Source organism: Macaca fascicularis, chromosome 6, assembly GCF_037993035.2.
Source record: "Macaca fascicularis isolate 582-1 chromosome 6, T2T-MFA8v1.1".
NCBI lineage: Eukaryota > Metazoa > Chordata > Mammalia > Primates > Cercopithecidae > Macaca > Macaca fascicularis.
The window spans coordinates 133,317,624-133,340,318 of record NC_088380.1 but is presented as its reverse complement, the minus strand read 5'-3'; the positions used below and the strand labels follow the sequence as shown (position 1 = coordinate 133,340,318).

The 22,695-nt window shown below is 43.4% G+C and overlaps 1 non-coding gene and 1 pseudogene across 1 annotated transcript; one reads left to right on the top strand and one right to left on the bottom strand.

The window, feature by feature from the left end:
* Positions 1–7,839: 7,839 nt before the first annotated feature.
* LOC123574224 (U6 spliceosomal RNA) lies at positions 7,840–7,944 on the top strand. The gene has a single exon (XR_006699115.2). It is a non-coding gene; the product is annotated as a U6 spliceosomal RNA (small nuclear RNA).
* Positions 7,945–16,927: 8,983 nt separating this feature from the next.
* On the bottom strand, positions 16,928–17,513 carry LOC102122923 (protein UXT pseudogene; annotated as a pseudogene).
* Positions 17,514–22,695: the final 5,182 nt, after the last annotated feature.

The window sequence follows — 22,695 nt, the reverse complement described above, 5'->3', positions numbered from 1 at the left end:
ACTCCTCAAAAAAATAAAAATAAAAATAAATTTAAAAAAAATTAAAAAGAAGGCCGGGCGCGGTGGCTCAAGCCTGTAATCCCAGCACTTTGGGAGGCCGAGACGGGTGGATCACGAGGTCAGGAAATCGAGACCATCCTGGCTAACACAGTGAAACCCCGTCTCTACTAAAAAATACAAAAAAACTAGCCGGGTGAGGTGGCGGGCGCCTGTAGTCCCAGCTACTCGGGAGGCTGAGGCAGGAGAATGGCCTGAACCCGGGAGGCGGAGCTTGCAGTGAGCTGAGATCCGGCCACTGCACTCCAGCAAGGGGGACAGAGTGAGACTCCGTCTCAAAAAAAAAAAAAAAAAAAAAAAATTAAAAAGAAAAGAAAAGAAGAAAATAAAAAAAAAACCTTCTGGAACCACAGGAATGTTCTATACCTTGAATAAAGTCATGGGTACATGGGTACATACAATTACCAAGACATTAAATTGTACACTTAAGATCTGTGGATTTTACTATATGTACAATACATTCCACCATGATAAAAAATGAAAATATTGGGAGGCTGAGGCAGGCAGATCACAAGGTCAGGAGTGCAAGACCAGCCTGACCAATATGCTGAAACCCCGTCTCTACTAAAAATAAAAAATTAACCGGGCATAGTGGAGCACACCTGTAGTCCCAGCTACTCGGGAGGCTGAGGCAGGAGAATGGGGTGAACCCAGGAGGCACAGCTTGCAGTGAGCCGAGATCGCACCACTGCACTCCAGCCTGGGCTGCAGAGTGAGACTCTGTCTCGAAAAAAAAAAAAAAGAAGAAGAAAGAGTGAAACAAGTGACTTGAAGAGGGTTGTTGTCATTTTTGTCTTGGAAAGATTGGAATATGAATAAAGTATTATGAAACAGATCTTTAAAAAGAAAAACATCGGCTGGGTGCATTGGCTTATGCCTGTAATCCCAGCACTTTTGCAGACTGAGGCGGGTGGATCACCTGAGGTCTGGAGTTCAAGACTAGCCTGGCCAACATAATGAAACCCTGTCTCTTTTTTTTTTTTTTTGAGGCAGAATCTTGCTCTGTTGCCCAGGCTGGAGTGCAGTGGTGTGATCTAACTCACTGCAACTTCTGTCTCCTGGGTTCAAGCAACTCTCCTATCTCAGCCTTCCGAGTAGCTGGGATTACAGGTGCCTGCCACCACACCCAGCTAATTTTTGCATTTTTAGTAAGGCTGGGATTTCACCACGTTGGCCAGGCTGGTCTTGAACTACTGACCTCAGGCTATTCACCCGCCTCAGCCTCCCAAAGTTTTAGATTTACAGGCATGAGCCACCGTACTTGGTCGAAACCCTGTCTCTGCTAACAATACAAAAAGTATCCAGGCTTGCTTGCACGCACCTCTAATCCCAGCTACTCAGGAGGCTGAGGCAGGAGAACCGCTTGAACCCAGGAGGTGGACGTTGCAGTGAGCCAAGATAGCACCACTGCACTCCAGCCTGGGAAACAGAGCAAGACTTGGAAAAAAAAGAAAAGAAAAGAAAAAAGAAGAGAAGAGAAGAGAAAATAAAAGAAAAGAAAAGTTCAGTAGTCACTGTGGCATTCATTTGGGAAAATCACCCTGTGGTAACCTGAATCAACTTCTTCATAAGATTTTCAGGAACCTGGTGTCATTTATAAGAAATTGGTTTCATTTCTCCAATAGTAACTTCTTAGTTACTTTCATTCACTATTTACTTCCTTCAACAGATTTAAGTTGGGTTGATCTCAAAGTGAAGGATGGAGAAATGAATTCTCTATTGTCATAAGGAAAAGGGAAGTCATGAAGTTAGAAGTGTCAGTCCACCATTTTTATTTTTTAAATTACAGTGAATCAAAATATCTGCTTCACTGCAGATGAATTAAGATGCTATTCTTGCCGGGCGCTGTGGCTCACGCCTGTAATCCCAGCACTTTGGGAGGCCGAGACGGGCGGATCATGAGGTCAGGAGATCAAGACCATCCTGGCTAACCCGGTGAAACCCCGTCTCTACTAAAAAAAATACAAAAAACTAGCCGGGCAAGGTTGCGGGCGCCTGTAGTCCCAGCTACTCGGGAGGCTGAGGCAGGAGAATGGCGTGAACCCGGGAGGCGGAGCTTGCAGTGAGCTGAGATCCGGCCACTGCACTCCAGCCTGGGCGACAGAGCGAGACTCCATCTCAAAAAAAAAAAAAAAAAGAAAGATGCTATTCTTCCTATGAACTACTATAGCGGTCATTTGGAACCCAACATATTGCTTTTTTTTCTACCTTTTCAACTAAATCTTGACTCTAAGGCAGCAGAATGTCTCCCCGGGGGACAATGCAATGGTGCAATGATGTCATCTTTCTGTCTGCCAGGGCCCATATGCAAGTAGAACCAACACAGGACAATGGAAGATCTAAGTACCCTGATCTTTCACCAGACTCTTATTCCTCATAATGAATCTACCATATCAAAGAGATACTTGTGCATACTTCCTTTGAGTAAAGCACCCTAATGGACACAAATCAAGAGACACATACTTTTGAAACTTTTCAAAACATAAACATTTTCAAAACAAAAAATAATTACATGTGGAATGTATCTTATTTCCTGTTATTTTTGTCTAAAAATAAGAAATTGATCTGTAATGTTTATTTTAGTGAACATGTATCTATTCGTGCTCAGATAGTACCAAATATAGTAAATAACATGTAATGTAAGACTTACTGTCTCTAAATACCACCAGACTATTTCAGTTTCAAGTTTACTGTGTCATGTCAAATGCTTCATCAACTGGTCATGACAATTGATGGAGAAACTGGAGGAAATCAACCACTTAATTAAAATGCATACTTTAAATACTGTGTAGTGTGCTAAGCAATGAGAGAACGAGCCATGGATGTAGCAGCTGCCTCAAATATAATCTAGTTAACATTAGACATGTTACTAGAGCTAAAAGATGTTCAGCTAATAAGATACCTGCATCACATATTAACAGGCACAAGATGAATGTGAAGGTTTGGAAATTTGGTAAAATGAGATTACAGAATTGCACATTAGGAACAGAACTATTGCTCTGTGATAGATCACAGGCAATACACCATTAAAGTCCAAAAATGATCTGAATGTAGGAAAGTTAAGCCTTCAAACATCTGGTTGGGAGGCCAAGGCAAGTGGCTCACGAAGTCAGGAGTTCAAGACCAGCCTGGCCAAGATGGTGAAACCCCGTCTCTACTAAAAGTACAAAACTTAGTGGGGCACGGTGGTGGGTGCCTGTAATCCCAGCTACTGGGGAGGCTGAGGCAGAGAATTGCTTGAACCTGGGAGGCGGAGGTTGCAGTGAGCCAAGATCGTGCCACTGCACTCCAGCCTCGGCGACAGAGCGAGACTCTGTCTCAGAAAAAAAAAGAAAAAAGAAAATCTGGGCCAGGCGCGGTGGCTCATGCCTGTAATCCCAGCATTTGGGGAGGCCAAGGTGGGTGAATCACTTGAGGTCAGGAGATCGAGACCAGCGTGACCAACGTGGTGAAACCCCATCTCTACTAAACGTACAAAAATTAGCCGGTAGTGGCGGCACACGCCTGTAATCCTAGCTACTCAGGAGGCTGAGGCAGGAGAATTGCTTGAACCCAGGAGGCAGAGGTTGCAGTGAGCTGAGACCGTGCCACTGCACCCAGCCTGGGGGACAGAAAAAAAAAGAAAATCTGGCTACAGATCTCATTCTGGCCTTTGGACTGGGAGCAACAAGAAGTGTGGAGAATGCTTTGGAGATACAGTGGGCTAATTTTACCAATCACTAGACAGATAAAACTGGGAGCATTTGAGGGAATAATGAGGTTTTGAGGATCAGGTAAATAAAAGCAAGACAGCACAGGACAGCAGGACAGTCAGGCATACCCACGTGTAAATCCTACTCAGTCAGTCCCTTTGTGACCCCTAGCAAGTTACTTAACATCTGCAAACCGTCATTTTTTCATCTGTAAAAAGCAGAGAAAGAACTACCATATAGGGATGTTGAAAGACTTGAATATGTTAGCATATGCCAAGGGTATCTGACACAAGGGTAGTACTCAAGTACATATTTATTCCTTTGTCTTCCCCTACAAAAATAGATATTAGGATCCTTGCTTCCCAATTCTGAAAGGAACTATTTAATTTAGCCCATAAGGCATTATACTAAAAATCACTGCTTGTTACACATTGCGTTTTCAAAATGTTAACTGTTTTACCTTGCCATACTCACTAATGTTTATATTGGCATGGAGTCAATATTTACACAAATATTGAATAGTGTGTGTAGTGATTGACTTACTATAACTTGATTCAATTTAACAAACTTTCAGTTACTGTTACTATAGTCGGCTCTAGAGAAATTATGAAATGATCAAGATGCAGAAACTAACAGGGTGTGCCAGGAAAGACCTGCATTGTTAGTAACCCAACCTCTCTCCAAACACAAGACGCTATGGCTTGAGTTTGGATTTCATAGCCAGTTGTATTGTTTTAGTAATTATTTCTTACATATCCTGGAACAGTTTGATTAATTTAAATTGACTTTTGTAATAGAAAGAATAAATCACTTTCAGTTGATGTTGTGAAACTATAAACAGGCACCTAGTTATTGCAAAAAATGGAAGGAGATAAGATCTATTTTTCTTAGATACACATAGTATTATAATCTAGATTTTCCCTTTGTGTGTCCCCACACCACATCCACATTTTGAAGAGAAAAAAAAAAACAAAACAATGCGTGCTCTCTACATGACCACAAGACCAACCACTACTGCCTGCTAGACAGAAAAAGGGTGGCATTAAGTGTGCAGCCATCTGCTTGTCACTGGCTCCTGGCGAGGCAAGAAAAGCTAATTAGCACCCTCACTCCACCCCCACTCTCGCCTCCATGCCCCACCATCTGGCTGGTCACCCCTTGCCGCCAACGTCAGTTTCTTCCTGCACCCTCTAGCTTGAGGAGGCCAGAGACATTTGCCTTCTTAGGAAGCGGCAAGAACAGGCTTCAGCAGCACCTTAAGCCATGAATTTCTAAAACTGAAAAGAGATTACATAAATTACCTCCTCTCTCCGTCAGCAATGCTCTCTCCTTCGCTGATCCCTGTTATCTTACCTAAAACATCTTTTCCTCTTTATCCAGGAAAATAGGTCTGGAATCCAGTCTGTTTTGTAATTGACAGTTGTCTAATGATCAACAGGTACCTAATTCCTCAGTGTAGGAATTAGGTACCTAATTCCTCTCTCATCAATTTTATTTAAGGATTTGGGGGCAGAAAATGGGATGCCAAATTATTCAGTAAATGTAGAGTATTTCACCATAAAGCCACAGGAAATGGTGAAAGGGGACATTTAATTGAAACAGTAGTGACAGCTCAAATCCCTTACTCATTAAAGAGATATAGAATAAATAGGACATCAGCTAAGCAGACTAAGATTTTAAGATTTCACAGAATAATCAGTGAACTTTCTAATGAGTAAACAAATACAGACTAGCTATCAGACTAGCTATCACCAGACATATGATTATCCTATTTGCCTGAGAAATAATGCTATCTGGATAAACTGGTGTTTGTTTCACTAAAAAAAAAAGAAAAGAAAAGAAAGAAAAAGAGAAAGAAAAAAAATCTTGCTAACCTAGGATGCAATTTTTTAAAAAAAAACACGTTATTTTTTCCCTATACTTCTTTCTTGTTCTGACTTCTTTCTTCTCTTTTTCTAACTCGTAGTAATACAAGCCATATACTTTTAAAAACTTAACAGTGCCAGCTTAAAAAAGGAAAGGCAATAGGAAAATAGAAAATAAACTCTGGAAATTTCAAAACTGTAAATATTGGCTTAGAATATGAATCCGATTAGAATCTGAGAGATAAGCTGTAGCTAAGCTTACTATGAAAAGACTTGCTCCATAGTTATATTTCAAAAGCAACAATGTAAACTTGGAAAAGAAGACAAACTATAAAAAACTATGGAGTTTTGATGCCAGAATTTTTACCTCGCTATAATAACTTGGTAGAAGAAATTGTGCAAGTGTATCTTTTTTAATTTTAATAACAGAAGGAAAGGTAGGCCAACTGACTTTAGTTTAGAATAGTTTTCTAAGTTAGATGAAATAATGCTGTGACCCAGATCTGAACAGAATACCAGATGCTTCCTACCTACAGGAGACATTTGCAATTTTTTTGACTGCTCACCCTCTGAACTGTCTTCCTATGTTTGAGGAATTCCTCACCATTTGAGTCTTAGTAAGAAACAGGGTCCTGCTCCCACTCTAGATGCTAAAAATCCATCCACCCATGTCAGCCGCCTATTTCTTTTGCAGGCCTAGGTTTCGCCAATCAGGTGTACCAGCTCCAGATTTTTTTTTTTTTTTTTTAAATATAGGATCTCGCTCTGTCACCCAGGCAGGAAAGTGCAGTGGCACGATCTCGGCTCACTGTAACTTCCGCATCACCACATCCAGCTATTTTTTTGTATTTTTCACAGAGACAAAAAATGTTGCCCAGGCTGGCCTCAAACTCCTGAGTTCAAGCAATTCAGCTGCCTCGGCCTCCCAGAGTGCTGGGATTACAGGTGTGAGCCACCACCCCTAGCTCCAGAATTTTGACTCTGGAGTCAGTCACTCAAAGCAATGGAAGAGAGGCACGTCCATTCTGGTAGCTACACCCAGTTTCAAAAGTCAGTCAGGGCCGGACGCTGTGGCTCACGCCTGTAATCCGAACACTTTGGGGGCCAAGGTGGGTGGGTCACTTGAGGTCAGGAGTTCGAGACCAGCCCAGCCAATATGGTGAAACCATGTCTCTACTAAAAATACAAAAATTAGCTAGGCATGGTGGTGCACGCCTGTAATCCCAGCTAGTCAGGAGGCTAAATCACGAGAATTGCTTGAACCTGTGAGGCACAAGTTGCAGCGAGTGGAGATCACACCACTGTACTCCAGCCTGGGTGACAGAGCAAGACTCCATCTCTGAAAAAAAAAGGAGTGGGGATGACAGCACCATCCTACGTGCTGGTGAGTGTGGCAGCTGTAGAGTCTCCTCCTCCTTGGCAGCAGCAATGACCTGCTCAGACACAATCTGGGACCCCAGTATGTAGCCTCCTTTGACCTTGGACTTCTTGCCCTCCCATGATTCTGTGAGCTACCCAAAATGTTTTCAATACTGTCCTTTTCTGCTTATGCCAGAATCAGTTTCTGTTACTGATTCTAAAGAACCCTAAGGGACACAGAGCCTCTGGAATAGTGACTTATAATTAAAAAGAGAGAGGAACCAGGATATGAAGTATAGTTTCTTATAAGCTGTGTAGTACTCACAAAAGACATCTAATTGAAGATAAGATCATTAATTTAAGTGTGTATTTTTCCTTAATGTGAGCCAGGGAGGTGTTTCCAGGAGGACACATGGGGGAGGAGGGAGGCTGCGGAGGACAGGTGGGAGGGGCAGCGGGAGAAGGGGGCTCTGGGCTGGGGGAGGCGGGTTTCACTGACAGTTGGGAAATAGTGAAGGGAAACCTCATCCTTTTATCGAGGTCTAGGCCCAAAACTCTTGCAAAATGCAGGGTTTGTATCTGAAGGCCTCTGGCCCGTGTGCCCGCTGCCATTCCCTCTGTCCCTGAGATCTCCAGAAGAGAAAGGAGCTCCAGCAGCACGTTCTTTGGGTGTGGAGAGGAGCAGAGCAGGATGGAGCCTGCAGGTCATGCCAGGAGTCACCACAAGGCTGTGGCTGTCAGCTCAGGTACCAAGCTCAGGCAGCGGGATTGTAAGAACACCTGGGATGGAAAGCCATGTGCAGAGGATGAGGATATTAGACTACCTCTTTTACAAACAAAACTCTTTTAGTCTAAGCCTGATTATAGTGCTCCCTTTGGCTGTACATATACTAAAATTGGAATGATACAGAGAAGATTAGCATGGTCCCTGTGCAAGTAAAATGCAAATTTGTGAAGCCTCCATTAAAAAAAAAAAAAAATTGGAGGCCGGCACAGTGGCTCATGTTTGTAATCCCAGCACTTTGAGAGGCTGAAGCGGGGGGATCATGAAGTCAAGAGATCAAGACCATCCTGGCCAACATGGTGAAGCCCCATCTCTACTAAAAATACAAAAATTAGCTGGGCGTGGTGGTGCACACCTGTAGTCCCAGCTACTCAGGAGCCCAACGCAGGATAATGGATTATCACTTGAACCCGGGAGGCAGAGATTGCAGTGAGCTGAGATGGCAGCCATTGCATTCCAGCCTGGTGACAGAGCGAGACTCTGTCTCAAAAAAATAAAAAAATAAAGGAAAGAAGATACAGCCTAGACATATATTGAGGCCTTCTGTCTAGAAAAATAAAAATAAAAATAAAAATTAGCCAGGCCTGTTGACTTTCACCTGTAGTTCCAGCTGAGGCTGAGGTAGGTTGGAGGATTCCTTGACCCTGGGAGGGTCGAGGGTGCAGCGAGCCTTGAAGCCATGATTACACCATTGCACTCCAGCTTGAGTGACACAGCGAGATCCTATCTCAAAAAAAAAAAAAAAAAGCCTAGTTATAATAGAGCAATATTCTAAGTGTTTTGTTTGGGGTGATGAAAAAGTTTGGAAATAGTGCTAATGGTTGCACAACATCATAAATGTAAGTAGTGGCACCGAACTGTACACTTAAAAAATGGTGAAGATGGCAAGTTTTGTTGCACATGTTTTACCATAATTTTTATTTTTCTTTCTTTCTTTATTTTTTTTGTTGAGACGGAGTCTTGCTCTGTCGCCCAGGCTGGAGTGCTGTGGCTGGATCTCAGCTCACTGCAAGCTCCCCCTCCCGGGTTTACGCCATTCTCCTGCCTCAGCCTCCCAAGTAGCTGGGACTACAGGCGCCCGCCACCTCGCCCGGCTAGTTTTTTGTATTTTTTTAGTAGAGACAGGGTTTCACTGTGTTCGCCAGGATGGTCTCGATCTCCTGACCTCGTGATCCGCCCGTCTTGGCCTCCCAAAGTGCTGGGATTACAGGCTTGAGCCACCGCGCCCGTCCAATTTTTATTTTTCACAATTTTTATAAATTAATAATTTTATATACCAAAACCCATTGAACTGTACACTTTAAGTAGATGAATTTTATAATATGTGAGTTATGTCTCAACAAAGCTGTTTTTGCTTTTCTTTTTTTGAGATGGAGTCTGGCTCTGTTACCCAGGCTGGAGTGCAGTGGAGCCATCTTGGCTCACTGCAACCTCCGCCCCACAGGTTCAAGAGATTCTCCTGCCTCAGCCTCCCAAGTGGCTGCTATAGCAGGCGTGCACCACAATGCCTGGCTAATTTATGTTTTTATTATTATTATTATTATTATTATTATTATTAAATTTTTGAGACGGAGTTTTGCTCTTGTTGCCCTGGCTGGAATGCAATGGCGCCATCTCTGCTCACCGTAACTTCCGCCTCCCGGGTTCAAGCGATTCTCCTGCCTTAGCCTTCCCAGTGGCTGGGATTACAAGCATGAGCCACCGCACATGGCTAATTTTGTATTTTTAGCAGAGATGGGGTTTCTCCATGTAAGTCAGGCTGGTCTCCAACTCCCGACCTCAGGTGATCCGCCCACCTCAGCCTCCCAAAGTGCTGGGATTAGAGGTATGAGCCACCGCTCCTGGCCTTAATTAATTTTTTTTTTTTTTTTTAAGGCTGGATAATAGAATGTTAGGAAGGAGCATGTCATTTAATGTGATGATCACTGTAGTACAGAAAATAAGCAAAACTTGCCTTTAGCTGTAATACGTGATTATAACATTAAAGTCTATGTGTGGTTGGCAATGGACTGCCCCCAGTTCTCTCTGAGAATTTCCTGATGTGTCCTCAGGAGTGGATGCTTCTCAGCCTTGTTTCTGCTGTGTAGTTCTATCCTATCACATCATCATGGCTCACTGGTCCAGAGGTGATCTCTGAGTAAAGAAGGAACAATTAGCTTCTCTTTTCCAGGAAGTAGACATTTTGAAGAAGCCCTTGAAGCAGCACTCTAAGGAGAAGGTCTCTGCACGTGTGCATGCTCACAGAGTTCTCCAGATGTGCCCTGGCTTCTGTCCCCTTGAGGCATGGTCTCCCACTCTTCCCTGGATTCAGAGTTGCTCTGGTATTCTAGTAGCGCCTCCACCCCTTGGTTTTTTGTTTTTTGCTTAAGCTGTTTTAGTTTTTAGTTCCTTGTGACCAGAGAATATTTAATTTAATATAATACAGCACAAATCTTTAATATGGTATTATTTCACTGCTAACACAGAATTTCTGGTTTATGGTAAAATAAAGATCATATGATCATCTGCCACTTCCCACTGTCCTTTCTGAAGTACAAGAACTCCAAACAGCTAGCTACAACTGATGTGTTTTAAATTATTTGAAGGTAAGTTAACGCAGTGTTTTAGAAAATAATTTAAGGAATCTGGGGAAGAAATATGAAGTCTCTTAACTTATACGCTTTTTTTTTTTTTTGTCCTGGGTGGTGTGTGTGTGTGTGTGTGTGTGTTTAAGTAAAATTACGTTATACTTCCTTTCAGAATTCCATCATCACTTGGGAGATTTCTGTGAATCATCACTAAAGCCATTCACTTTCTTATAACTAAACAAGAATCTTCTTCTGGAGTTAAGTATCAGATATGAATGTTCTCACTGACCTCCTCAGGAAGCAAAAGTCCTAAATCATTATATGGCAGTGAAGGTACAAAAAAAAAAAAAAAAAAACAGGAAATAAAACAGAACTGTTGCCAACACATACAAGCTGCAGTAGCACCCACAAAATGTGTAGTATCCATTCTAACACATTCATTGGACTGGATTACATTGTGTTATAGACTCAGTTAACTCTGGAAGAACGTAATAGGTGTTTATTGTTTAACCTATAATGCAAAACAGAATTAAGTCTATAGTCTCCAATTCTTCTCAAGTTCAAATGAAACCAACAATTTTGGTTTTGTCTAACATTCAGGATGTGTTTCTAATTGAACTGAAATCACAGTAATCACCTCCACTTTCTCTCTTGGGATCTCTATCATAAAAATTAATTGTATGATTTTGCCCCCCCACCCAACCCCCCGTCTCCTGGAAGAAGCAATACTTGTACTTGCTGTACCTGAAAATCCCCATTCAGGGCAGAGGTAGGTATTATTGGCATTTGTCTGATCTCTGGTGTGCCCCAAAAGAAATGGCCTGAAACTGGGGGCATATTGAGTAAGATTGCAAATGGTGATTTGGGTTAGAGTTCCAACCTGTAACTCACTAGAACATCCTTTCATTGACCTCTACTCCAATTAATTAGTGTTTTGTTTTTTTTTTTGAGATGGAGTCTCACTCTATTGCCCAGGCTGGAGTGCAGTGGCTCAATCTCGGCTCACTGCAACCTCCAACTCCCGGGTTCAAGCAATTCTCTTGCCTCGGCCTCCCAAGTAGCTGGGATTACATGCACCTGCCACGACAGCTGGCTAATTGTTTTATTTTTAGTAGAGACAGGGTTTCATCATGTTGGACCAGGTTCCTCTCAAACTCCTGGCCTCAGATTATCTGTCCGCCTTGGCCCCCCAAAGTGCTGGGAATACAGGCATGAGTCACTGGGCCTGGCCTAGTGTTCTTTATTACTCAAATAATTGTTATAAGAGAAGATCTTAAGAGAACTCCTAGTCCTACATTTTTGTGAGGATGTCTTATAAGACCACACATTTCCTGTTCTAAATGCAAATTTCAAACATTTCTTAGAGGTTTTTTGGTTAAGTTCAGTGAATGAGTATTATTGTTACGTACAGGTAGTTGGATAGGCAGGAGCCAGACAGGAGAGGGCTCTCCCCAACCCACTAAGCATATCAGCAATTACGGCATTGCCTCTCTGAGTGCGATACTTTGGCAGCGCCAGGGAAAGGGCATTTCCTGATGGTCCACACCTGTTAATATCAAAATATTAATTGAATGCAAGCCCCAGGGAAAAGAAACTTCCTTCCTAGGCATGCATATTAAGAGGCAAAAATGGCGAAGTGTGATCTTCCAGGTAAACTCCACCGGAAAAAGGAAGAAAGCCTCAGATGGACATGCTTATAACTCCCTAAACACACTGCGCTGTGCTCAGTTCCAAAGGGTAAGGAGGGCACTGCGCATGCGGGCAGCCCACCCTGAGGGAAGAATCATGGGAAAGAGGTGAGCTTATACAAGTCCTAGTATCGCCGGCGCGGTGGGCTCATTCCTGTAATCACACCGCTGCACTGCAGCCTGTGACAGAGGGAGACTCTATCTCAAAAAAAATGTCCTAGTATCACAGTTAAATGGGGGCACTTGACTCTCCCTTTTTGTTCTTTGGGTCTCTTCCAAGTGTGCTTTCCTTCTTTCCTATTCTAAAGCCGTTTTAAATAAACTTCTACTCCTGCTCTGAAACTTGTCTCACTCCTTATGCCCTTCAGTAGAATTCTTTCTTCTGAGGAGGCAAGAACCAAAGTTACTGAGTACCTATACAGATCTAAGGCTGGACAGGCGGCTGGTAACTCAGGGTGACTCCGATCTCTTCCGCTGGTAACATTATTGTCAACTGAAACTGACAATTCCCATCACACCCAGTGAGTCCTGGAGCACCAGAACCCTGACCAATTCACCTTTGCATGCCTAGTGCCTAGCATCATTCCTGCTATTAGGAAGTTTAATAAATATTTATCAAATAAGCATATCATTTATCCTTCCTACTAGGCTTTTCTTCTCAGAGAGATTAAGAGCCACGTGGACTTAAACTTTAGATTGGACACAGATCTGACAAATTTGATGCACAGGGAAAGGACTTAAAACATTTATTTAACATATATTTGTCGAATTGAATAAAAAGTAGTATGTTAAGAAAAAACAAAGATATTTCAAATATAGAGTCTTCAGTGAAGTTGTAGAGACTGAAAAAGGAATATATTTTTTAAAACAACCAGGGTGGGCATGGTGGCTTATGCCTGTAATCCCGACACTTTGATAGGCTGAGGTGGGTGGATTGCTTGAGCCCAATAATTTTGGCAATATAGAAAGACCGCATATCTACAAAAAAATCAAAATAAATTTTAAAAAAGCAAAAAACCAGGCGCAGTGGCTCACACCTGTAATCCCAACACTTTGGGGGGCCAAGGCGGGCAGATCATGAGGTCAAGAGTTCGAGACCAGCATGGCCAACATGGTGAAACCCCATCTCTACTAAAGATACAAAAAATTAGCGGGACGTGGTGGTGCGTGCCTGTAATCCCAGCTACTCAGGAGACTGAGGCACAATTGCTTGGACCCGGGAGGCGGAGGTTGCAGTGAGCCAAGACTATGCCATTGCACTCCAGCCTGGGCCACAGGGCGAGACTCCATCTCAAAAAGAAAGAAAAAAAGAAGGAATGAAAAGAAAGAATGAAAGAGAAAGAAAGAAAAAGAGAGAGAGAAAAGAAAGAAAGAAAGAAAGAAAGAAAGAAAGAAAGAAAGAAAGAAAGAAAGAAAGAAAGAGAAAGAAAGAAAGAAAGAAAGAAAGAAAGAAAGAAAGAAAGAAAGAAAGAAAGAAAGAAAGAGAAAGAAAGGGAAAGAAAGAAAGAAAGGAGGGAGGGAGGGAAGGAAAGAAGGAGGGAGGGAAAGAAAGAAAGAGAAAGAGAGGGAGGGAAAGAAAGAAAGAGAAAGAAAGAAAGAAAAAAGGAAGGAAGGAGAAAGAAAGAGAAAGAAAAGAAAAGAAAACCACAACCCACTAAAAATCCCTGGGTTTTGTGCTTGGAGCCAAAGAAGTAGGCTTCAAAGCAAGCGCCACTGAAGGGAAATCCTGGTGGGCTGGGGATCTGGGGGCGGGCCTCAAGTGAGAGGTAGTCACCGACTGTGAAGCCTGAGCAAGAGTCAGACACAACGACAAACCAACCACTTCCACCTACACAGGGTTCCTAAATAGTCACCACCCCCACTCTTTTCAGTTGGATGATGAGTCAACTAAAACTCTCATCAAAGCTGCCAGGCTTTTCGCCCCTTGCTGTTTTTAGACCCAAGACAAAATCCTCAAGGCATTGAAGGAGATCAGAATCTGCCACCCCTAAATATGCCACTTCCGCATAAAGATGAGTTTGAGCTGATGGCAATTAGGAAGCAGCACATGAAAGAAGAACTCCATGTCCTCCCACTTTCTGCCTATAAGCAGGGCATAAAAGCCTCCTTGTAAAGGTGTTTTCTTTTTCCATATCAGAGAGGGGAAAATGACTCTTATTTGCATAACAAGGCTTACTAAGCAACACTTATCTGCTATACATTTCCTGGTCACCTTCCTGCCATTTACCACTTTTAGAAGCCCAAACCCTTTTTCCTCTGTCTGGTCACTTCTCTACCACTTATTGCTTTTCATTAAAATGGTATATAGCCGGCACGGTGGCTCACGCGTGTAATCCCAGCATTTTGGGAGGCAGAGGTGGGCGGTTCATGAGGTCAGGAGATCGAGACCATCCTGGCTAACACGGTGAAACCCCATCTCTACTAAAAATACAAAAAATTAGCCAGGCATGGTGGTAGGCGCCTGTAGTCCCAGCTACATGGGAGGCTGAGGCAGGAGAATGGTGTGAACTTGGGAGGCGGAGCTTGCAGTGAGCCAAGATCACGCCATTGCACTCCAGCCTGGGTTGACAGAGCAAGACTATGTCTCAAAACAAATAACATAAAATAAAATGGTATATAAGCCCTTAGGTCTAACTACCTCTCTGGATTTGCACTTTATTTCTGTAAAGTCCCTGTGCACATAAAAATATTAACATTAATAAATGCTATGATTTGAATATTTATCCCATCCAAAACTCATGTTGAAATTTAATTTTCAGGCTGAGTGTGGTGGCTGATGCCTGTAAACCCAGCACTTTGGGAGGCTGAGGCAGGTGGATCACCTGAGGTCAGGAGTTCAATACCAACCTGGCCAACATGGTGAAACCCAATCTCTAGTAAAAATACAAAAATTAGCTGGGCATGATGGTGCACACCTATAATCCCAGTTACTCTGGAGGCCAAGGCAGGAGAATCTCTTGAACCTGGGAGGCAGAGGTTGCAGTGAGCCAAGACTGCGCCACTGCACTCCAGCCCAGATGACAGAGGGAGACTCCATCTCAAAAAAATTTTTAAAAAGAAAAGAAATTTAATTTTCAATGTGATAATGTTACCGGGGAGGGGAGGCTTTTAAGAGGTGAATAATGAATTAATGGGATAGTGTGGGACTGGTGGCTTTATAAGAAGAGGAAGAAAGATCTGACCTAGCATACCTAGCCCCATCACCATGCAATGTCCTACACTGCCTTGTCACACTGTAGAGAGTCTCCATCAGCAAGAAGGCCCTCACCAAGTGCAGCCCTCTGACCTTGGACTTCTCAGCTTTTATAACTTTTTTGTCAGCCGAGCGTGGTGGCTCACGGCTGTTACCACAGCACTTTGGGAGCCCGAGGTAGGTGGATCACCCTGATCATGAGGTCAGGAATTCGAGACCAGCCTGGCCAACATGGCGAAACCCCGTCTCTACTAAAAATACAAAAATTAGCTGGGCATGGTGGCACACACCTGTAGTTCCAGCTGCTCAGGAGGCTGAGGCAGGAGAATCACTTGAACCCGGGAGGCGGAGGTTGCAGTGAGCCAAGATCGTGCCACTGCACTCCAGCCTGGGCAACAAAATGAGACTCCATCTCAAAAAGAAAAACAAAAAATATTTTTTGTCTATATGTTATCCAGTTTCCAATATTCTGCTCTAAGCAACAGAAAACAAAGAGAAGTAACATATACCTTTGCTACTGTTAATGTCTTTTGTGAGTTTAATTTGCAGGCCTCACTTACTAAACCAACGAGGAAAGGTTTTGTTTTGTTTTGTTTTGTTTTTCTCCCTTACAGCCTAACAGAAAACAAAACAAAACAAAACAAAAAACTTCTCCAATAAAATAGTGCACTTGAAGAAAGAGTTACTGTTTTTGGCAAGTGTTCGCTAAAGGGTTAACTCAGCATCTCCCCTTCCCAAGAGTCTTGTGTGGGATGAGAGAGGAGAGGACTGATTACATTCTTTCTCCACATAAACTTTCACCCACCTTCCTTCTGAAAATAACTCTTTATCTAGAACTTAAGTGGGATGGGGTCTAATGGAATTTCATGTGTGAAATTTTTATATTTTTAATATGAGAACAAGAAACAACAAACTAGTGCAGCAAATGCCACTAAATTGTACACTTAAAAATGGTTAATGGTTCATTTTATTTCTGTGCATTTTACCTCAATACAAAAAAATGGGTAAAACTACCTTAATTTGGGATCTCTGAAAATCTTTCCTGGTCATGAAATTTGTCCATCCTATTTTGGGTTTGTAAAGGGCTGGATCAAAACTGAAAAGAATTTAGCCCTGTGAAGATGCCTTGGACACAAAGTTTGAGGTGTGGTCCCAGCTCTGCTTCATCTTGGGGATCCTTTACTCTTCACTCTCACTACGCCTCCATTTCTTTTCTTTTTTGTTTTTGTTTTTGTTTTTGTTTTTGAGACAGAGTCTCACTCTGTCACCCAGGCTGGAGTGCAGTGGCACAATCTCTGCTCACTGCAAGCACCGCCTCCTGTGTTCACGCCATTCTCCTGCCTCAGCCTCCCGAGTAGCTGGGACTACAGGCGCCTGCCACCAGGCCTGGCTAATTTTTTGTATTTTTAGTAGAGATGGGGTTTCACCGTGTTAGCCAGGATGGTCTCGATCTCCTGACCTCATGATCCGCCTGCCTCGGCCTCCCGAAGTGCTGGGATTACAGGCGTGAGCCACCGCGCCTGGCACTGCACCTCCATTTCTATTATGAAATAGCAGATTTGAATATCGGATCTCTTCCAGATGTAAACTGTTTGATTTAGAATCAAGAGATGATTTACATCTTTATTGTTATCTTTCAGTAGGGTTCCTTTTACGTTGCATTATTCCGTAAGGCTAGAGACTGTGATCTGATATAAGCATTGAAACCCAAGCAAATCATTTTCACTGGTGTCTCTTCTTATTTATTTATTTATTTATTTATTTTGGCATTCAGGCTCTTTAATGTCTGAGGATGGGGGGAAGAAGTCAATGGTGAGGCTTCTCTGGGAAATTCTGCAGGCCTTGTAGTTCTCTAAGTCCCTCTAGCAACATGTGGATATGGGCTTTCATAGTCATGGAGTCCTTGGTGAGGCTGTTGCTGAGCTCTGTGAGGAGAGAGCTCTTACGATCAATGAACTTGAGAGCTTCTGCCAGTGTCAACTCCAGGAAAAAAACATATCCCAGGGCCACATAGATGCATGAAGTATCTGGGACCACCGTGTCAGTGAAGAAGTTACAGCCAAATCTACCTGCATATATAACTCCGAGTGCTTAGCTTCCTGGAGTCGCTCAATGACGTTTCTCAGTTGAAGGTATTTGGCCAGCTGTTCATGTATCTTGTCTTGATGGTCCAGCACCTTTCGCAAGTCCTGCTGCAGCATGTCACTGATGAAAGTCTTGTGGCGCAGCACTCTCTCCCTCGTGGCCTCCACTGCCCACCACTTAGGGGGCGTTGCCATGATGGGCTCCTCAGGGCTGCCAGCAATAAGCTGGTGTCTCCTTACCTAGGTACTCATTCATCCAGAAAATCCAAACAAACAAACACGAAACAAAAAGGCCAGACACTGTGGCTCACATCTATAATCTCAGCCCTTTGGGAAGCAGAAATGGGTGGACGGATCGCCTGAGCTCCAGACCAACCTGGGCAACATGGCGAAACCCTGTCTCTACAAAATAAACAAAAATTAGCCAAATGTGGTGGTGCACGCCTGTAGTCCCAGGTACAGGGGAGGCTGAGAAGCAAGGATCCCTTGAGCCCAGGGGTCTGAGGCTGCAGTGAGCTATGACTGCACCACTGGATTCTAGCGAGGGTGACAGAGTAAGACCCTGTCTCAAAAAACAAACAAACAAACAAACACAACACAAAATGAAAACAGTAACAATTTAACATATTCCAAGATGCAAAACTAAATAAAACCCAATTCTATCCCCAAGAAGTTTGCAGTCCACTGATCATTACATAACTACAGTTGGCCCTTCCTCTCTGTGAGTTCAGCATTTGTGAATTCAACCAACTACGGATTGACAATATTTAGAAAATGCTTTGGCATGGTGGCTCACAGCTGTAATCTCAGCATTTTGGGAGGCTGAGATGGGTGGATGACTTGAGCCCAGGAGTTCAAGACCAGCCTGGGCAACGTGGCAAAAGCCCATGTCTACAAAAAATACAATAATTAGCTAGGAATGGTGGTGCATGCCTGTAGCTCCAGCTACTCAGCTACTGGGAGGCTGAGGTGAATCCCTTGAGCCTGGTAGGTTGAGGCTGCAGTGAGCTGAGATCATGTTACTGCACTCCAGCCCGACAGAGCCAGATTCTGTTTCAAAAAAAAAAAAAAAAAAGAAAGAAAACAATATTCATCTGTTTTGAACATGTACAGATTTCTTTCTTATTATTCTGTAAACAATACAGCATTACAACCATTTGTATAGTATTTACATTGTATTAGGTATTATATGTAATCCAGAGGTGATTTAAAGTATATGGGAGGATATGGATAGGTTATAAATATGTCACCATTTTGTATCAGGGACTTCAGCAGCCTTGGATTTTGGTATCTACGGGGCTCCTAGAACCAATCCCCCAGGAATGCCAAGGAAAAACTATATTTACACAAACACAAATCACCAGTGCCCAGGAACGGCTTGGTTAGCAGTAAGGGCAAAGCACTATAGGTCTCCAATAGTTCGTGCAAATCAACTTCGCCCAGGGAGCTGGGAAAGCGGGTGAATCTGAGGATGGAGAGGCTGGGGAAGCACCAGCCAGGCAGAGAACACAGGTAAAGGTGGGGTTAGGGCAGATGAGAATGTGAGCTGAAGTCATGGCCTGAAAAGCCTCATATACACTATTATTCCTACCACGAAGATGAAGAACTCAGGCCTGGCATCTGAAACATGTGGCTCCCTATAGAGTCTTACTTATAGAGAGAAAAATAGAATTATCTTACAGTGGAGAAAACTGGCAAACACATCCTTATCCTGAGATCAAAGTTAGAAATCACCAGATGAGAAGAAATTGACGTCATGTGCTTACTGGATATAATGCACTGAGAATTCTGTGAAGTTTCTGCCAAAAATACCTCCTCTGAATTTAGTCATAAGGCTTCAGCCAAACCCAAACTTGAAGGACACTCTACAAAATAAATGACCAGTATTTTTCAAAAATATTAATGTCAGCCAGGTGTAGCGGCTTATGCCTGTAATCCCAGCACTTTGGGAAGCTAAGGTGGGAGAACTGTTTAAGGCCAGGAGTTGGAGACCAGCCTGGGCAACATAGCAAGACCCCATATCTATTTAAAAAATTAATGTCATGGCCGGGCGTGGTGGCTCAAGCCTGTAATCCCAGCACTTTGGGAGGCCGAGACAGGCGGATCACGAGGTCAGGAGATCGAGACCATCCTGGCTAACATGGTGAAACCCTGTTTCTACTAAAAAATACAAAAAAAAAAAACAACTAGCTGGGCGCAGTGGCAGGTGCCTGTAGTCCCAGCTACTCAGGAGGCTGAGGCAGGAGAATGGCGTAAACCGGGGAGGTGGAGCTTGCAGTGAGCTAAGATCTGGCCACTGCACTCCAGCCTGGGTGACAGAGTGAGACTCCGTCTCAAAAAAAAAAAAAATTAATGTCACGAAAGAAAAAAAAGAAATTGATTGTTTCCAATTAAAGACAACTAAAGAGACATATTCACTGAACACAATACATGATGCAGGATTTTTTTTGCCGTAAAGAACATTATTTGGACAACTGGAAAGATCTGAATAAGATCTATTATTATCGGGGGAAACCCCACCCCCGATATTCAATGTGGGTTCTTTTCGATTTCCCTAAGTGTTGGCTGGTCTGAGAAATAAAGGGAAAGAATACAAGAGAGAGAAATTTTAAAGCTGGGTATCCAGGGGAGACATCACATGTTGGCAGGTTCCGTGATGCCCCTGAGCCATAAAACCAGCAAGTGTTTATTAGTGATTTTCAAAAGGGAAGGGAGGGCACAAATAGGGTGTGGGTCACAGAGATCACATGCTTCACAAGGTAATAAAATACCACAAAGCAAATGGAGGCAGGGCGAGATCACAGGACCACAGGACAGGGCGAAATAAAAATTGCTAATGAAGTTTTGGGCACACATTGTCATTGATAACATCTTATCAGGAGACAGGGTTTGAGAGCAGACAACCTGTCTGACCAAAATTTATTAGGCGGAAATTTCCTCATCCTAATAAGCCTGGGAGCACTACAGGAGACCCGGGGCTTATTTCATCCCTTTGGCTTCGACCATAAATGACAGCCACCCCCAAAGAGGCCATTTCAGAGGCCTACCCTCAGGGGCCATTCTCTTTCTCAGAGATGTTCCTTGCTGAGAAAAATAATTCAGTGATATTTCTCCTATTTGCTTTTGAAAGAAGAGAAATATGGCTCTTTTCCGCCCGGCTCACCGGCAGTCATAGTTTAAGGTTAGCTCCCTTGTTCTCTGAACATTGCTGTTATCCTGTTCTTTTTTCAAGGTGCCCAGATTTCATATTGTTCAAACACACATGCTCTACAAACAATTTGTGCAGTTAACGCAATCATCACAGGGTCCTGAGGTGACATACATCCTCCTCAGCTTATGAAGATGATAGGATTAAGAGATTAAAGTAAAGACAGACATAGGAAATCACAAGGGTATTGATTGGGGAAGTGATAAGTGTCCATGAAATCTTCGCAATTTATGTTATTCTGCCAGTGGCTTCAGCTGGTCCCTCCATTCAGGGTCCCTGACTTCCCACAACATCTTATCAATAATAATATTGTATCAATGATCATTTCCTGACTTTCTGGTTATGTAAGAGAATGCCCTTATCTTTAGGAAATAGTAACTGAAGTATTAAGAGGTAAAGCCTAAAAAATTTAAAAGGTTGGACATGGTGGCTTACACCTGTATTGGAGCACTTTGGGGGTCCAAGGAGGGAGGATTGCTTGAGGCCAGTTCAAGATTAGCTTAGTCAACATAGTAAGACCCCTTCTTAAAACAAAATAAAACAAAACAAAACAAAATTTTTTTTTGAGATGAAGTCTCACTCTGTGGCCCAGGCTGGAGTGTGGTGGCGTGATCTCGGCAAGCTCCGCCTCCTGGGTTCACGCCATTCTCCTGCCTCAGTCTCCCAAGTAGCTGGAGCTACAGGTGCCCGCCACCATACCCAGCTAATTTTTTTGTATTTTTAGTAGAGATGGGGTTTCACCATGTTAGCCAGGATGGTCTCAATCTCCTGACCTCATGATCTGCCCACCTTGGCCTCCCAAAAAGCTGGGATTACAGGTGTGAGCCACTGTGCCCAGCCTTTTTTTTTTTTTTTTGAGACAGAGTCTTGCTCTGTCGCCAGGCTGGAATGCAGTGGCATGATCTCAGCTCACTGCAACCTCCACCTTCCAGGTTCAAGCGATTCTCCTGCCTCAGCCTCCCAAATAGCTGGGACTACAGGCGTGTGCCACCATGCCTAGCTAATTTTTGTATTTTTAGTAGAGACAGGGTTTCACCATGTTGGTCAGGCTGGTCTTGAACTCCAGACCTCAAATGATCTGCTCACCTTGGCCTCCCAAAGTGCTGGGATTACAGGCGTGAGCCACCAAGCTCAGCCTAATTGTTTTTTTTAAGGAGAAAAAAAATTTCCTTCATCACAGAACATTCTGTTTTAGAAAATACTCCAGCACTGATTCCATTCCTATGGCTTTTGTGCCTTGTCCCCTGGATTCCTTCTGCCAGAGCAGACTGCACAGCAGGTGTGCCCACTCTAGGCCCAAGGTGTGGCCAAAGCACAACTGGGTTTCTCTTGGGAGCAGTTAGGCATGTGGACTTGAGTGCACCTGTGTGTATGCAAGGCCCTTCATAGTGCCTGACAAATCCAGTGGTGGGGAGAAAAAAGAGCCAGCAGTGAGCTGAGGCATTGGGGCCAGGGTCCAGCTCTCCAACACTGTCACATTAAGATGCAGAATTCTGACCTCCCAAGTACTTGGGAGGTATAACCGTTAAGGCGAGAAGACAGACATATATATATATATGTCATAAACATATATATAGAGAGAGAGAGACTGAGTTTCACTCTTGTGGCCCAGGCTGGAGTACAATGGCGCAATCTTGGCTCACTGCAACTTCCGCCTCCCGGGTTCAAGCAATTCTCCTGCCTCCGCCTCCTGAGTAGCTGGGATTACAGGTGCATGACATCTTGCCTGGCTAATTTTTCTATTTTTAGTAGAGGTAGGGTTTCATCATATTGGTCTGGCTGGTCTCAAACTCCTGACTTCAGGTGATCAGTCTACCTTGGCCTCCCAAATTGCTGGGATTACAGGTATGAGCCACTGTGCCTGTTCTTTTTCTTTTTCTTTTTTTTTTTTTTGAGACAGAGTTTCGCTTTTGTTGCCCAGGCTGAAGTGCAATGGCGTGATCTCGGCTCACTGCAACTTCCATCTCCCAGGTTCAAGAGATTCTCCTGCCTCAGCCTCTCAAGTAGCTGGGATTACAGACATGCGCCACCATGCCCAGCTAATTTTGTATTTTTAGTAGAGACAGGGTTTCTCCATGTTGGTCAGGCTGGTCTCAAACTCCTGACCTCAGGAGATCCACCCTCCTCGGCCTCCCAAATTGCTGGGATTACAGGCATGAGCCACGGCATCTGGCCTGACAGACATATTTTATTTAACA